The 7034-nt window shown below is 41.4% G+C and overlaps 1 long non-coding RNA gene across 1 annotated transcript in view; it reads left to right on the top strand.

Annotated features, from left to right (window-relative positions):
* The first annotated feature begins 5293 nt into the window (after nucleotides 1-5293).
* Nucleotides 5294-7034, top strand: part of LOC111247915 (uncharacterized) — a 3254-nt gene continuing 1513 nt past the window's right edge. Inside the window, exons 1-2 of the long non-coding RNA XR_002672311.2 lie at nucleotides 5294-5645; nucleotides 5992-6043. This is a non-coding gene — a long non-coding RNA (uncharacterized LOC111247915). The remainder of the gene's footprint in view (nucleotides 5646-5991; nucleotides 6044-7034) is intronic.

Here is a 7034-nt window from a genome sequence, read left to right as displayed (position 1 = left end):
TCCAGTTTCTGTTTTTTGTTTTAGCGTTCATTTGCATCATCGTTCTTGTCTATCATTATATGGAACGACAATAGAGCACCGCAATGACACTAACCAATTTTCGCCTTGTCCATAAAGATCACCGTTGCTATTTATTATTAGATCGCATTGTAATTAAGTGAAACGACGACCTTGCACTATTAGGCTGCACGGTGCAGCTTTCGACGGGATCCTTCTTATGCAGACGGATCGAAACGAGCTAGAACGCGTCGACGATCTAATGTGCTACAGTCCGTTAGGCTAAAGACAGATTCTATTAGACCAACTCTCAAACTTTTGTATTCAGCGTACGCTTACATTGCTATGGCCCGATGTCGATTGCTGGCCATTTCAACTACAGTATTTGACGCTTTCGTTAGTAAAAATGTAATCGACATTTACTATATCAACTGTAGATATAATCTGTATCACTCGTATAGTCTATTTGGTCACGAAAAGCGTAAATGGAGCTGTGTACTGGTTCCTCACGGTATTATTCCACCGATGTCGGCATGACTATGCTATTACTTGTTAAACTTCGTTATATATATAACCTGTTTGGCTTCTTTCTAGGTAGATAGTACCGAATAGTATAGAATGTTGTAGATAGTACATATATACATTTGCAGATACAATAATCAAATCCTGTATCCATCATACAATGCAACAGACCCCGCTGTACGATCCGAGGCCAGTTAACGGACAAAAAAAAATCTATATAGACCCTTGACATCTTATTACGCTATAGTAGGCCATTCCGTAATTAAGCCCCTTATATCGAATGCTCTGTTGATATAGTATCGACTTTAGGCTGAATTCAAATAGCATATCGCGAATTGACGGAATAGACATTAACCTTGCTAAGCACAATTGAGAACGAACGTTTGATCGTCTTCCATTGTGCAGGTGTAATAATTACCGGCAGTAAATACGGGTCTTCGTTTAATTTTTGTTGGTTCCGTCAGAAGACGGTAAAGATTTAAACCATTGGCAATGGAAGTTTAAAAACTTCACTGCACTGTGTCCCGTGAAGGTCATACAGGTGACATGCAGGTTAGCCGGCTGTATTCCAATAACCTATCATCATGATCCCGTTTTGTGGGTGTCATCTTAAACTGAATCATATTTTGGGCCATCTTTTTAATGGTTTACGATTCATGAAAATATGTCTTAACCTATATGAATCTGCCAGGCAGTAGCTTCATCATACCATGTTAAGTTGATCAACAAACGCTGGTAGCCGAGTTCTGGCTACACATAGACATAACTTAATTTCGACGATGTTCAAATTAAAGATCTTTGTATAATCCAAAATCCTTTGTATTAGCTACATGCGTATTGTTCCCTACTAAGTAATCGTTACAGGGACATGGTAGATCGCAGCTGGTCTAAAAGTTTATTATATCGTTTTCAAGGGTAGCAATTTACCGAATACAGTACTTCCCGCTATGATTTTGAGCTTGACATCGAAATCGGGTGAACAACATCGGCTAGAGCACAATAATATGTACGATAATTTACCTTAGCACCTTTTTTTTTCAATTTCAGCTGGTTCTACCGATCACGTTTATAAAGCGTGCTTTTCCTACGATGTGGACGAAGTTTCCGGGTTATGAAACGGCCTTATTGTAGCAGCCGCTCTCTACCTTTGCCCCGTATCATTTTCAATTCCGTCGCTTCTCTGGGTCAGTCCAGTAATCGACATCCACATGTCCAGTAAGTGTTCGGCAAATAACCATTGGCTGGCAGCACAACCGAGCGGACTTGTTCCCCGTAAGTTTTTTGCCATCGATCAAAGTTTAAGGATGACGAAAACAAAGACGAAGCAGGTCATGCTCGGCCTTCACTTTGGGCAGGGCTCAATCTCGTTAATTGTATAGGTCCTCGAAAAGAATTGAGTGTTATAGCTGTATTAGTGGCATTAGTTAATCTAAGGCAGGTGCAGAACGGCAACGCCGCTTACGGTGGATTTGTTTTAGTTTGATCGATCCAAGCATAGATGAGCGATTTCTGTTATGGCCGCAGTAGTCCTAGCAAGAAAAAAGTGCCAGCACAGACGACGAGGGCGGGGCAGTGGGTCCCAGATTATGCAATGCTGTCGACCCAGCGCGGTAGCTTTCAAGTGTTATATCTATGCCTACAAACAGTTGACAGGAGCAATAACGAACCAATAAACGTCGATCAATATCCACAGGTATTACGAAAAAGCAGTATATTTCTTGTTCAAGTTTGCTCGTTGTGTGTGTTGTGTCAGGGTACGATTGGAGAGTCTAATCTAGAAAGACTATGATGGATTGGTTAACTTTAAGGAATATCTGAGGCTGTCGATAGAACAGAACGCGACAGGGAAAAGGGCGGGGATGCTAAAACGGTGAATAAAAAGTCGCCATTACGAGCCGGCGTTCCTGTCGCTGTCTAGTAGTCGGTTAAACGCTGACAACTACCCCAGCAACAGATGCCCATACACACAGACGTGCGTACAAACAGTCAGACCTGCAGTATATTGGTAGATGAAGAGAGCCGCATGCGGTCCGAGCTCGGCATCTATCTCAGCCGTCGTCTAATATTCGAAAATCAGCGATGGTTGGCCTGGTTAGCTTGATATTTCGCAGTAAAGACGGGAGACGAGAGAGAGAAGCAATTTTGTTTACAGCAACTGGTAATAATTGTCATTCGACATGGACGAACATCGAGCAGCAGTAATAACAGCAGCAAGCGAGGACAGTGGCAATAGATTTGAAACTTCACGAAGAGCCGATCAGACCGACATGATGGTCGTAACACGCACTGACAACGAGGCCTTTTGTTCCTCAGGATATAGTGCGTTGGTCAGTTGGGGGATGGGGGTCAGCTTAAACAAGGGTACAGTAGAAATGAATAGAAGTGATGGCTGTGCGGGATGGGTCAGCTTGGGGAGAACTACCCAAGCGACAGTAAAGTTCGTGATCAAAAGTGAACGCAATGACAGCAATCGCGACAATAACAACAGCCGCGATAGGTAAGCGCATTATTAGTAGTACTTCTCATAGTACTGGAAGAATAATGATAAGCGCGTCAATAAGTAATAAGCGAAAGGTTGCGTAATCGCCAGTAAACTATGTCGTCTGTATAGGCTTGAACGTCTGCTAGAGGTGACGGCAAAGATCTGCTGAACGTACAAATATGTGTTTGCTCTTCGCCCCTAATTGGATTCTATGTGTGATGTATATATTGTGCTATTCGCGGCAATAATCTTCTAAACACCTATCAAAGGTTCGTCAAGGATATAGTAAAAGCCGGGGTAGGATAAACTACCTACAGTTCAATCCCGACAGTCAATGAAGCGCCAATATTTGTCGGTCCGAAGCATGGATAGAATTCACGACTGTTCACGTGACGAAAAAGCGTTTGTATCATGAAAATGGACAACTATAAGCATTAACCAACTGTTGAAAATACAGATCAATAATGAAAAAGTCCTCATAAAAACAATGCGTGTGTAACGAAACACGTGATCGCGCCTTTTATTCTGTCTGACTTTGAAAACTTCTCGAGCTGACAATACCTTTTATTTAAGAAGAGCTAGAGATGGTTATCGACGTATTGTCCACTATCTCATGAGAATGTGGACGCAGTGGCGCGGTCTCATTTTGACTTGACTCATATTTTTCTTATAGTGAAACCTATAAGCTCAAAATGTGGAAGGGGATGCACCTCGCCGTGGAACGCTATTTAGCTATTATAATAGTAATGCCAATGCAACTGACGTCTGATGGTTGTTGTTGCTAGCGTCGTTGAAGCAGAAGAACTTTAAAAACTTGCAAAAAGGACTCAGTGGAGCTCACTGACGCTTTACCGATTAGATATTGAGCTAAGCTAGCGAAGCGCCGATCAACAGACTTACCGATAGGTTTCTACAGGTAAAGCACTAATTCAGACAACGGTGTTTGTGGCCATCGCGAATTAATTCAGTCGGTTTCAGTAGAAATCACTCCTGCTTACAATCGGAAGGATTACCTTGCTATCATCAAGTATGCGGAGGTTCTTCAAAACAGCTTGTTACAGTATATTTGCCGCAGGATGCTGTCTAAAATGATTTACCCATCGGAACGGGGCGCTAATAACGTCCCCAGAAAAGATCATTGAAAGTCGATTCCCTCACGGGTTTAATCCATTTTTGCTGATGTTGTTTGTTAAACATCGCAGAATCATATTTTTTCTCTATCGCTTATATGAGAAAAATTAAGAGCGGAGCGTAGAGAAAGTATGACCTTGACAATTAGGGTTGTGGCATTTTCTGCTGAACAGAGCCCGCAATATTCCGGCCTTCGTTGACAAAACTCGATGCGTCCCCTATACCATCAGGTCTGTAGAGTTACTAAGCTTTAATACATGAAGCTATTTTGACCTTGCTCAAGATGAAATGTTTTTTTTTTTTCGCACGCGTAAAATTTGACAATGCAAAAATAAAAAATAAAAGCAAAGAGTGCTGATATTCAAACTTCGGCTTTTTTCCGTCAGGTCTTCCGTAGGTGACCTGTCAAGATGACCCGCCATAGACGCGGCTAGTGGCAGGAAAAGATATCTATTGATAATGACTTTTCTGATAGATGCGTTTTGCATTATACCGCCACCGAAATTCAGCTTTTTCTTTATCTCATTCATATATTTTCCTAGAATATTTTTACTTTTCTCCTTCGTAGCACTGTGTTTCTTTTTTCTTTTTAACAGATTTAAACCTGTTCCTGATTGCTGTATGGTTGGAATTTCTGTTTCGCTGTTTAAATGAGCCTTGCTAATTCACCCGCCAAAAACAACAGAGAAACAACCCATTTTTCCGATGCTTCTATAAGCATTTATTACCGAGCGTTCGGTGATGTCCGTCCGCTAATTTCCAGATGACGAAAACACTCTTCGCTGGATATTCTGTCCAAAAATGATCGTGCTTCGTCGACATATATCGTGCCTGCATGTGTGCACGTTGGCGAACTCTAACCACAGATTCACTGTAAATGTTTAGGCCAAGGCGAATACAAGGCGCAGCTTTCTCTTTTCTACTTGAGGCCACCTATAATATATAAGGTATGCAGACCATCCATATATCATATATAATAGAAATGCTAGTAAGCTGAGGTAGACTCCTTGATTAGGTGGCCTTTAAGCAAATGATAATATCTCCGCTGCCTATTTCGCTTATGTTACCTCTTATTTACTGAGTTTAAACCCTTACCGCGTTTGCTGTGCTATATATATATATATGTTTGCATTTTATCGGTCTGTGTTACGTCTCATTTTATCTGACAGGTCGACCTATCACCGGAAATGGCGCTATCCGGTAGAAGTTTTCGGCGGGTAAATTATAGTAAAACTAGCTTTCTCTCGTCTGTTCTCTGTTCGGGCGCTCATAGACATCACAAGTGACCACGCACGACAATGTTCATCTGTTTGTTGTATGCGGTTTAAGAAAGTGGACCTACGAACGGCGTCGGTCGACATGGTCACTTAGTCGTTCTTGTCTGACGAGCTTGGTTCCTGCCCTGCAGGTGAAGTGAGGAGTTAGCGCTCTCGTAGATACTGCTGCTGCCGCCGCCGCCGCTAGTGTAACTGATGACTAATTACAGAAAATCTATCGGCGCCGTATAAGCGAGGTAAGTAAATTAACCCGAGCAAACAGAATCGGTTAAATGGGCCCTTTTCTTCTTCGTTGTCATCTTGAGTTCCACTGGTGTTTTCGCCTACGTCCGGTCAACACAGCACCTTGCAGACATCGGCATCAGTTCCCATCGGGAGTGCTGCAACTGTGAGAGGCAGTTTTTCGGTTAGCGATGCATCAGCGTAGCGTAATAGTAGTTAGTCTATGGATGAGGCTGCCAGTGAGTGGGGTACACTGTTGTATTTCGTATAGTTTCTCGGCTACATAATACATACAGATGAACTCTTTGGTAGTATGATAATAATGACCAGAATAGGACTCGCTGTATTGTTCTATTCTAGAAATCAAGCCCTATACGCGTGACTGTGACACATCGGTAAAGCCTGTTGCCAGGTAAGGATTAGGTACCGTTAACATCGATGTAGACCTAAATTACGTTCACATGACCGGCCGTAATTATGCTAATGCGTAGTCATTGGTTGAGAGAAGCTACGTTCAGTAGGCTAAATCTGGAATGAATAACAAGGAAGAATACATAAAAGCAAAAAGAAAACTAGGGTATTATAGGTCATGCAGTGACTAATCGTGCCTCTTAAGACCCGAAGGAAGACCCATTCGACATAATTAATCGAAAAAAATACTAACTTACACAATTTTTATAAAACTTCAAGCACCGAGCCCTATTAAACGTTAACGATGAATCGATACAGACCATAGCACACGATGTTAATTCATCGATGCCACGACAAAGCTACAAAGGATCAATATCTACATTTTAACGTTAATTGCTTTGCGAGGGCCGAGACACCTCAGGATTTCTGACTATTTAAAAAAAAAGTAATCGCGTTCGTTAAAGACTCATGGAAAGCATAAGTGTCCCCCATTGAATTGGCCAAATATGAGCTAAAACAAATACCAAAATCTACAATTTAAGTTAGCAACAAACAACTGTGAGAACATTTCATAACGATCGACAGCAGCAACCCTCAATGTAATCTTTTAACTCAGTTAATGATGTATCTTTGCGAAATCAGCACATCAACTCCGCTGGGAGTCATACACCGAAATCAGCGGAATCGTTGAAAATAATTCTTTTGTCTTTGTTCTTTTTGTGAGTAGGCTATAGCTACTGTGCATATCGATTGAAGTGTCCGGAATAACACTTCATTGCCGTATTTTGTCTGTTATGCCATAAACTTTTTTGATTTAACAAGACTCGACATATGACAAACAATGAGGTATACAAACAAATTGAACGGGCTTTGCTAATAGCTCCGTTAACAGCATTATATATATATATATAAATAACTTTTTATTCGGACGAATTCTTTAATACTTATGTGTCCTTAAAGTGACCTCTGATCTTTTTCAGTATTTTTCCTAT

This window comes from Varroa destructor, unplaced genomic scaffold (assembly GCF_002443255.2).
Source record: "Varroa destructor unplaced genomic scaffold, Vdes_3.0 BEIS01000003.1, whole genome shotgun sequence".
NCBI lineage: Eukaryota > Metazoa > Arthropoda > Arachnida > Mesostigmata > Varroidae > Varroa > Varroa destructor.
Note: the sequence above shows the minus strand (reverse complement) of the source record. Positions and strands in the feature narration are given on the sequence as shown.